This window comes from Epinephelus moara, chromosome 20 (genome assembly GCF_006386435.1).
Source record: "Epinephelus moara isolate mb chromosome 20, YSFRI_EMoa_1.0, whole genome shotgun sequence".
In the NCBI taxonomy this organism is placed as follows: Eukaryota; Metazoa; Chordata; class Actinopteri; order Perciformes; family Serranidae; genus Epinephelus; species Epinephelus moara.
In genome coordinates, this window is record NC_065525.1 from 13919143 (window position 1) to 13929313 (window position 10171).

Sequence of the window (10171 nt, forward strand, 5' to 3'; positions counted from 1 at the left end):
GGCGATGTTCTTGAGGTGAAAGAAGGCTGTTTTGGTGATGTGTTTAACATGCTGGTCAAAAGAGAGGGATTGATCGAAAGTGACGCCAAGATTTCGGATGTAAAGGGAGGTTTATGGAAGGGTCAGCACATTATCAAACGCCAGTCGTGAAAAATAACCAAGTACATTTATCCATGTAGACTAATGAACTATGGTAAAATTAAGACCAAACTTAGATCAAATGATAAAGCTAGGCAGCGCTGATCAACTATAAACCAAGATTCTGTTACTGTATTACCTATTTCTCACCTAAAATGTCCTAAGAAACATATTTTAGTGTACTGTTGGGCTGTAATACAAGATTCTTTTACTAAGTTGCCTATTTTATGTTTACCGAAACAGATTTTAACTAACTGTTGAACTGTAATTCAAGATTTTTTGCTACCAGCCGGTGACCGTATTGTTTCCTTTGACAAAATGGATAACCTTACATTACATCACCCACCAGGGGGAGCATTTATTGGTCCAGTGTGGCGCAGTGCATTCTGGTAGTTGTAGGTTTCTACCTCTTGAGCAAAAGTGAATGCCAAAGCTGTTTTCCTCTGTTTTCTCTGGCACCGATTTCAAAAGTATTTGCATCTTTCTGCTGCATAGACAGCCCAGTTTTGTGAAAAGACTGTCTAATCAGCAGTGAAAAACTAATATAAGCACAATTTTAAGGTACTTTACTCGAGTATTTCCATTTTTAGCTGCTTTATAGGCTACTTCTACTCTGCCACAATTCAGGGGGAAATGTCGTACTTTTTTCTCCTACACATTTATGTGACATCCAAAGTTACTAATTTGCAGATTAAGACTTTACATACTGAACATTGCATTAAAGGAAGTCAGACACTCCCCAAGTTTCTTATCACTGTGCGCGGATGCATCCTTAACTGAAGTTATGTAGCAGTTTGTCAGTACAGCAGCAACTCTGATGATCAACAGTGTAATGATAGTCTGTTAAACTGGAATGAAAGTGAAAGCCTGGTAAAAGTGAACACTGGTAATGTTAAATGGTAAACTGAATTGTCAGTCTCAGCTTCCATTACTGGTGATCAGACAGAGGCCAGATCCAGCAGAGTGGTAAGTGCATGTAAGAGGTCCATTGAGAACTGAGATCATATACAGCAACATGGATGCTGCGTACAAGTATATGAAAAAACAGGTTTCTTTTGTTTCATGTACACATCATAATCCCAGTGGATCCAAGACTAGGATGTTAGTATGCATGTAAACACACTCTATGATTTTCAGCCATTTCACTATGAACGTCACCAACTTGCAGAGCCCTGAAAATTGCATGAGACAGGCAATCCATCACAGTGAACATTTCATCGCCTTTCTTTTTGTCCATCTTATACTATCATACCCTGAAAATGCAAATCAACTCAGCTTACTGATGGCATGCAGTATCAGAGTCTGACCCCTGAGTAATTGAATAGCGTGAAAGGTGTCGGTGTCTGTATGAAAGTTTCCGCATGGAAAGTCTCTCTTTTATCTGCACGCTGCCTTGATAAAGAGGACTCTCAGTGGGGAAGATTTGAGATTATGTGAAAACAGCAGAGGGTAAGCAGGTGGGCATCCAGAGAAAATTGAGAAAATTGTCACCCCCCCCCCATCCTAGCAGTGCCATCGTCACTATCCAGCCTCCTAAAGACACAGCATGGCCAATTAACCTCCCTCATTACCACTGCTATAGGCCTTCCACTCCAAGGGATAGAGCGAGATGGGAAACAGGATGGGGGAGTGGTTGAGGGGTGCGGGTGCGGGTAGTGGGGTGCTGATGGGTGGCAGTGCAGCAGAGGGAAGGAATAAATCAGCGGAATGAAAATAAGAAAACGCAATTTGTCACACCATTGTCGGCTTCCGCTCTCCCTTCTCTCCTGTTGCAAGAGGAGCATGGATTCACGAGGCGAGGCTTGCGTGTCAGCCCAGCTGCTGCATCTATTTAAATGAGACTCACAGCTTCATGAAGTGAGACCACGTATCCTTTCAATATGCAGCTCTGGATGAAGGGAGGTAGACACAGAGTCGAGGCAGAGAGGAGACGGTGTGGGCTGATCTGAGGGAGAGAAACAGAGTAAACCGATTTTTGATGATAACTCGGTGGATGCATGAGCGAGACTGAAAGTGTGGAGGAGGTCTGCAGCCTTAATAGGTCGATGGGATGCATGCAGTGACTGTAAAAGACAAACTGTGTCGACAGGAAAAGTCATAGACTCGTTACTCAGTGGAAGAAAGCAAAAGTATGACGAAAAGTCTGTCTCGCTGCATGTGTTATAAATTTTCTCAGAAAAAGGAATCTTTTGAAGAGACAAGCTGAAATTCATTAAGAATGCTTGTCTCATGTGCTGTTAGGTTTGGACTTTAGATGGAGTGTGAATAACACACCTCTGAGCTTTTAATGAAATATTAATTAGTAGTACAACTGTATAAATGATCCTAAAATATTCTATTACAAATGTGAAGAGGGGAAACAGATTTTGATATTTCTTGGCTTTCAAGAGACTCAATCTATGTCTTCTTAGCTGTGAAGGAGCTTTGTCAAGTGTGAGAAAATAGCCCTGCGGATGTCATCGGGTTTATCTGACCTTGGGCTTGATGACTGCATATATATAACAACACAAAGTCTGTGTTACAGACGGTTGCAACATGTGTTGGTTGCAGCATGGGAAGTGTAGGATCAAATGTTTTTGGACCAATACAAAGATATCTCTGCCTCTGCTGCATCAATTCTGACCATTCATTTTTTATTTTTTTCAGCCATGCTGGTGGCAGTCAGTTGGTCTGAAATATTGGATGGATTGCCATTACATTTTGATTCCCAATGAAGAATCCTATTAACTCTTTTGATCCCTGACTTTTCATTTAGGGCCACCAGCAGATATATTGGGTTTTCAAATAAATGTCTTGTTACTGTTGGATGGACTGTCATGAAAACTGGTAAAGACATTTGTGTACCCCTCAAAATTAATTGTACTGAAGCTCAGCGTAAGTTCAATCAGGAAGACTTTCTTTGTGCTCATTCATTCACAACTCTCTCCATCCCTCTAATCAGCTGACTACGGGTGTTCACTCTTTTACTTATCCAATCAAACTTTGCCATGATCTCTCAGCCAATCAGGATGCCACTGCAATCTGTTCTCTCTTGTGCTGCTGTCAACCGTCATTTTAGGCAGAATCTTCGTGCCCTCCTCCGCCCCGTTCACCTCCAGCCATCGTATCCAGAGTCCAGATCAGGCTCTCAGAGACTCATTCTTCTACTCATCCAGATCATCAGCACTTCTCCATCTTCCTCTCATCTCATCTTCACCACCTCTACTGCCACCAGTGTCTAGACCCCGGGGGGGGGGGGTTCCTATTCAACTATGGATTCTTCACCCTCCTTAAATCACACCATCTCTACAGGGTCTAATCGCCAAAGACTTTCCACATTTCGCAATCCTATGTGCACATGTTAATAAATATTATTTCTTTCCACATTTCGCAATCCTATGTGCACATGTTAATAAATATTATTTTTACCATAAAACGTGTCCCTCCTGATTGAAATAGCTTTGGTGATCACTTAAAGGGAACATTTGCAACTTTTTAAGTCGCTGTCCAGTCAGTGTTGATGGTAACTGAGTCAACTGAAGCAATAAATTCCTCAGTGCGTGCTATATTGAAAGAGAGTTGAGTTTAGGCTGCAAAATCTGTTCTTCCTGCATCTAGCACAACAGTGACATAGTTGGAGGCAAGGAAGAACTACAGGTTGGATTTTGCCTCTGGGTAGCCAGGGGCGTCTGATAGATACTGCCCAAAATCACCTATGAACAAAAACGTCTATGGTATCTTTGCATGAGTGGCAAACTAGCTTCATTTCAAACAGCAAAAACAAGATCCCAAAATATGAATGCATGGAGGTGGATACATTTTACAGTGCTCTGGAAAAGTCGACCTCCACAAGCTACCAGGTACTGGAAGGATTTGGGGGTTGGGTGTGTAGAAGCTAGCACGTAATGCATCCTGGTAGGTACTGCTGGCATGGCTCTGCAAGCAGGCGAACTAGGCTTTCTCTATCAACACAGCACACACTGAGAAATGTATTGCTTCAACTGACTACATTTATCATTAACACTGATTGGACATCCACATAAAACATGGTGAATTTCCATGACGTTAGCACGCTAACCACCAAAACAAGATTAACTGGCATGTTAGCATTGGCAGTGTCAGCATCGTAGCATGTTTTAGCTCAAACTACTACTGTGCTCAGAATGTGCAGCCTCACAGAACCACTAACATGGCTTTAGACCCTTTAATGTAAGCCAGGTAGTTTCTTGTAACAGTTCCTGTGTACAGTATGCATCTGCATGAAGTAGCTGGTGCTTTGGTCACATTGTGGGATATCATTCAAGTATGATGGCAATGATTTCAATAGAGAAGAACTATGACAACATTTCTGCACAATGGAAAGCTGACTAATGAATCAGCCTGCCTTTGTGTAGTACATTTCAAAAGTTTTGATACTCTTTAAGTTTTCCTACTCAGAGGAAGAAAGTTTTTTGCTTTGTCATTTAAACTTTGCTGAAAGATGAACTAGTGTGTCAGAACATCTGTTTTGCTAAATCTCTCAGCATCTGCTTTGTTTCCGGACTGTCAAAAGTTTGGTAAATGTGACTCATGCACAGTAGAGCCCCTCTCCCACTGGACAAAAAACCCACTATCGCCCTCTTACACCTGGCTTTTGTCTTTAGTGGTAAAAGGTTACAATCGGCATTTACACCTGAGACAAATGACTTTCAAGCAGTTATGGGTATATATCAACTCCAGCTATGATCAGCTCCGATCGACAGTGATGGAAACATGACACCCGCATGGACACATTCATTTTTATCCCTTTGGAGGCACAATGCAATGACGCACCACAATTCCATCCGTCTCCATATAAGCAGCAGTCAAACATCAGTCTAAAGTAGTTGGCACTGGGTTTTAGAAAGAGACTGAATAATGGAAAGATATAAAAAAAGATGTAATCACGATAACATTTTCACTGACCTCCATGCTGCTTTCTACTTTTTACTAACCCTGTTTTCAGAGAGGTTTGCAATGTCAAATGTGACACAACACTAAAAAAAAGGCATACTCGCCTGGTCTACCAGCGATGGGAAAGGAGTCTATCATCTAATTATTAGAAGGTTTTCCTGCATTTAAAAATCAGCATATACATGTTAATTCTAGTGGCAAAAGGGTGCAGGAGGCGCTTTATATTAGCCACAAGAGGGACAGAGAGGTGCTTCCAGAAATTAAGGGTAAAAGACAAAGAAAGGTCAGGGCAAATGAAGGCCGCCATCATCACTTCTGGGCCTTGAACTGTTCACCGGATCAATGAACTTAGTAAGAGAGCCAACTGTGTGGGTTGAACACATGTGCTCTTTATAGAATGTGTTTAACTCCTGCTCAACTTTATCCAAAAAACTATCTCAGTGATCACAAGAAGTGGCTGAATGGATGGACAAAGTCTAAGTGTGTGTGTGTGTGTATGTGTGTGTGTGTGTGTGTGTGTGTGTGTGTGATGGAGAGAGAGATAGTTTTCACACTCTGATTTCAAAGTGTCTGGCAACTGTATCAAGCCTGGAGTGGCTGTCACCCTAGGGTGATGCCACTGCTACCTCTGCCTGTTTACCTCTTTTTCATTCAATAACCCAATCTGATACAAGACGTCAGGTCAACTAATACTGACTAATTGCAATGGATGAAGGGGGGGGCGGAAAATGCCATCAGCAAGCCAAATTAGTTTTAATTACAGCCTATAACCAGATATAGCAGATCTGTCAATCTCCAGCTTGCACTCTCCATCTCAACAGGGATAGAGTGGGTGGGTGAGGTGAGCTGAAAGGAATAACGGCAGCAACAGAGGAGAAAGAGAGAAAGGAAGGTATGTGAGAAGAGGGTATAGAACAAGAGGGAGAGGTACGGTAATTTGGAAAAGCAAGGGGAAGAAGGTGTTTGGTCAGCTAACACATCAGGGAAGCATCGCTCCAAATATGTGCTCAATGACTAACAATTCACTCTGAGTGAAACTCTGCTGCCCTCTAAAGGTTACATCCTGCAAAATATGGGCAGATTCAGAAGGCAGTTTGTATCCCAGTGAGAGTGTGTGGCTATGCACATGTGGAACGTATGTACATGTGTGTGTGTCCCGATTGCTCGTAAAACCGTGAAGCCCTTTGAAGACAGTCCAAGGGGTTGGATAGGCTGTGGGTGCAGAGCCGGGTTACCAAGGGGTGGAGAAGGAGGAGAATGGTGATGATGTGAGGTGAGAAGCATGAAGGAGGGCCAGCGACAGCAACCAGGAAGAATGGATTAACACACTTGGATGAACCCTCCCCTCTCACACATACACACAGACACACACACACAGGACAGGCAATGGCCTGCAGGTAAAGCCAGCCATTTTTTGGAAGGTTCTTTTTCCTCTCTCCCTCTCAGTTTTAACTGAAAATCCCACATTTCTCACATCATCGCTTACTGCTGTGAATAGACCACGCAATGACATTTAGAACATGTGTGCAAAAGCCCTCGCCACAAAAAAACGACTCAAGCCGAAATAGCGGGATGCATTGATTTCCCTCAAATGTCAGGATTAAGTGTTACAATAAAATGCCACACCCTATAAAATTCCAGAGGACACACCCTTCAACTGAAGCTGATGTCCTAAAAAACACACGGCAGAAAGTACTTTGACTTTTTGGGGCAAATAACACTTTTTAACATCACACCAGATACACTTTACTGACTTTACTTTACTGGAAAGCAGGTACAGTACTCAGTTTTTCTATTATCCTTTTAGTCGGTCATGAAATTTTCTCCTGAAGCTTTTCATTACTGTTCTGAAGTGGGCCGGGCTCTCGTGGGAAAAAGTGATGTCATATTTTTGTTACTGGCAACATTTAAATCAAGATTTCATTCCATCCATCCATCCATCAATTTTCATCCGCTTATCCGAGGCCGTGTCACGGGGCAGCAGGCTGACCAAAGCACCCCAGACATCCCTCTTCCCAGCAACACTTTCCAGCTCCTTCTGGGGGACCCAAAGGCGTTCACAAGCCAGATGAGATATGTAATCCCTCCAGCGTGTTCCGGGTCTGCCCCCGGGCCTCCTGCCAGTGGGACGTGCCCGGAACACCTCCATGGGGAGATGCCTAGGAGGCATCCTGATCAGATGCCCGAACTACCTCAACTGACCCCTTTTGACACTAAGGAGCAGCGGCTCTATGCCGAGCTCCCTCCGGATGTCTGAGCTCCTCACCCTATCTCTAAGGCTGAGCCCAGTCATCCCACGGAGGAAACTCATTTCCGCAACTTGTATTTGTGACCTCATTCTTTCGGTCCCTACCCAGAGCTCCTGACCATAGGTGAGGATTGGGCGGAGATGGACCAGTAAATGGCAAGCTTTGCCTTCCAGCTCAGCTCCCTCTTCACTACGCCCGCATCACTGCAGAAGCCTCACCAAACCGCAGATCCATCTCACGCTCCATTCTACCCTCACTCGTGAACAAGAACCCTGAGATACTTGAACTCCCTCGCTTGAGGCAGTAACTCTCCCCCAACACGGAGAGGGCAATCCACTGGTTTACGGCAGAGAACCATGGCCTCAGATTTGGAGGTGCTGACTCTCATCCCGACCACTTCACACTAGCCTGCAAACCGCCTCAGTGCCTGCTGGAGGTCATGGTGTGATGAAGCCAATAGAACAGCCAAAAGAAGTTTCATTCCAGTTGGGTTTTTATCAGTCAAATCAGATTAAACCCCACCCACACAGTCCTAATGAGTGTTAAATGCAATGCTGCTTTTTTTTCCTAAGCTTTATCTCTGCTCATTCAGTCATAATTATGTAATGCTGTGAAATGCATAATATAAGCTGGGATGAGGTTCAGTGGATTTTGTAGTGTATAAAAAGCAGCTATCGAGCTAATTCTCAGTGGTTTGCAAAGGTCAGAGTTGACTGTATGCTGGCTGGGACAACAATTCGGTGGTTCCAAGAAGACACTGCTGACAAGGAGGATTCAGTAAGAGTTTTTTCTATCATGTTTGCAACTCAAAAGTTAATTACATTTTGTTCTCCAATATGACATTTTTTTTCTGCTATATTTGCCTTTGAGAATGCCGCTAGCTGATTGAATCTGACTTGGCACATTTATACGCTTCCTCTGTGGCACAGTGATCACAAGAAATACTGGACCAAGTTGGAATGTTTGTTTGTGTTGTGTGCCAACGTTTATTCTCTATATCATTCAATACAATCAAATGCTTTATTGAAATGACATGCAATTGAAGCATCTTCTTAGGGAGGAAGGCACAGCCAGTGTTTGGATGGATTTTTGAGGCTTTTTGATTAATAGTTAAATGTGACATTATGAATCTGTTAAAACCATTTCCAAACAGAACACATGACAGTATTTCAATTTATTGTTTAAGTGGCTTTGAAATGCCACGTTTCGCTGTCACTCACTTATTGATATTTTTGGTTTATTGACAATGTTCTAATATATTATAAAATACAACATATCAGAATTTATCAGTGATACAATCCAGCACTTATTTCAGTCGTATGGATGAAGACAAAAGGCTTTTATATTTCAGACCTTATCGGAATGAATTAGGACATGAAAATGCCACGGCCGCCACTCTTCCATCACTCGCTGGCTTTTCCGGCCACTGCGATCTGTAAAAAATGGATTAGCTTCATTTGTAAGGCAATTTCCTCCGAATGAGGGACAAGAAATGAAATACACCGCTGCCATGCACACATGCACTTCCCATCTTCAAAAAAAAAAAAGGTAAAAAAATAAATAAAAGGATTGTCTGAATTACAGAATTATTTTTAGATGAGGCATGAATTCCCACAGCAGAAGGTTTCTAATCAATTGTCATCAGGTCTTCTGCTGCTTTTTGGAAAGTATTGGCTCTAAGACGTGTCAGACAACGGAGCCGTACAATATTGAACTTGCTGGGCTGGAAATGTGACAAAACTGCAATCTGATTAGATACAAATGAAGACGGGTCTAAGTACACACTGCACCCATGTGGAAATTGTGATCAGAATACTTGCTGCTACATTGTCTACAAAAAGCTCCAACACAGCGATCCAATTTCGCTGCCATTTGATCACAGATGTTTCCCAGTATCAAACGCTGCCTTTGTTACAATTATATGTTAAGTAATTACACCATTCCATTCATTTGAACAGCCATTTTCAAATTAGCTCCATTTAACACATGAAAAGTGGACTTGTCCTCTTAAGCCTCCGCTGAGGAGGTTTGTGTCATTTCATTTAGCGGGACCCAATGTGTCCATAAATCAGATTTCAGGGCTGTAACTGCTCGCTGTGTGAGCAATTTGTCTTCTTAGTCCTATGGGAAATGCCTGACTGACTGCTATCAAAAGGTAATTACTTTCACTGTACGACATAATATACTTTTAAAAAGTTTATTATTAAAAGCTGCTGGACTTACAACCCAAACCTCTCTGTGGTCTCCCTTATTGGACTTTCCTGGGCAAAGGTGACTCAAAACAAGCCCTAGCTGGCAGCAGCAGGTGTGGAATATGTCACTGTTGTTTCTATGGCAACCCATACCAAAGTGTGCATTGGCTTCCATTGTGAGATGGCGTGACAGTGTCGCTCTTTTCCGTGTCCCCGGCGCTCACTGAGAGGTACGGGTCTCTTATTGTCTCCAATATCTTCAGAGACACTCACACTGTCTGTCAAGGGCATCCTTTAAACAACTGTCCTTTTTATGCTTCTTTATTCTCCTCCCCCCTTCCTTCACAACTGAACACCATCAATCTAGCCATTTACTTTAACTTTATTTCTCACTCCATTAGTTTCTAGGACACAGAGCGGCACAGGGAGACAAAAGGGGGGAGAAGGGAGGGGGAGGGGCGGACAGTGAGTGTGAAAAAAACGAAAAGAAAGTTTGGCTCCTTGGAGAGATAAAATGTAATTTCACAGTCAACTTGCTGTGATATATTATTTCACAACAATGGAGTGTGGGCTGATATGAGCCCTGCTTGGCACCTGTACAGAGCAGTTAGAACATTGGCGATGACTCTCTGGAGAGGTCGGTGGTGTGTGTGTGTGACGGCAAAATTATGAAAAAAATCA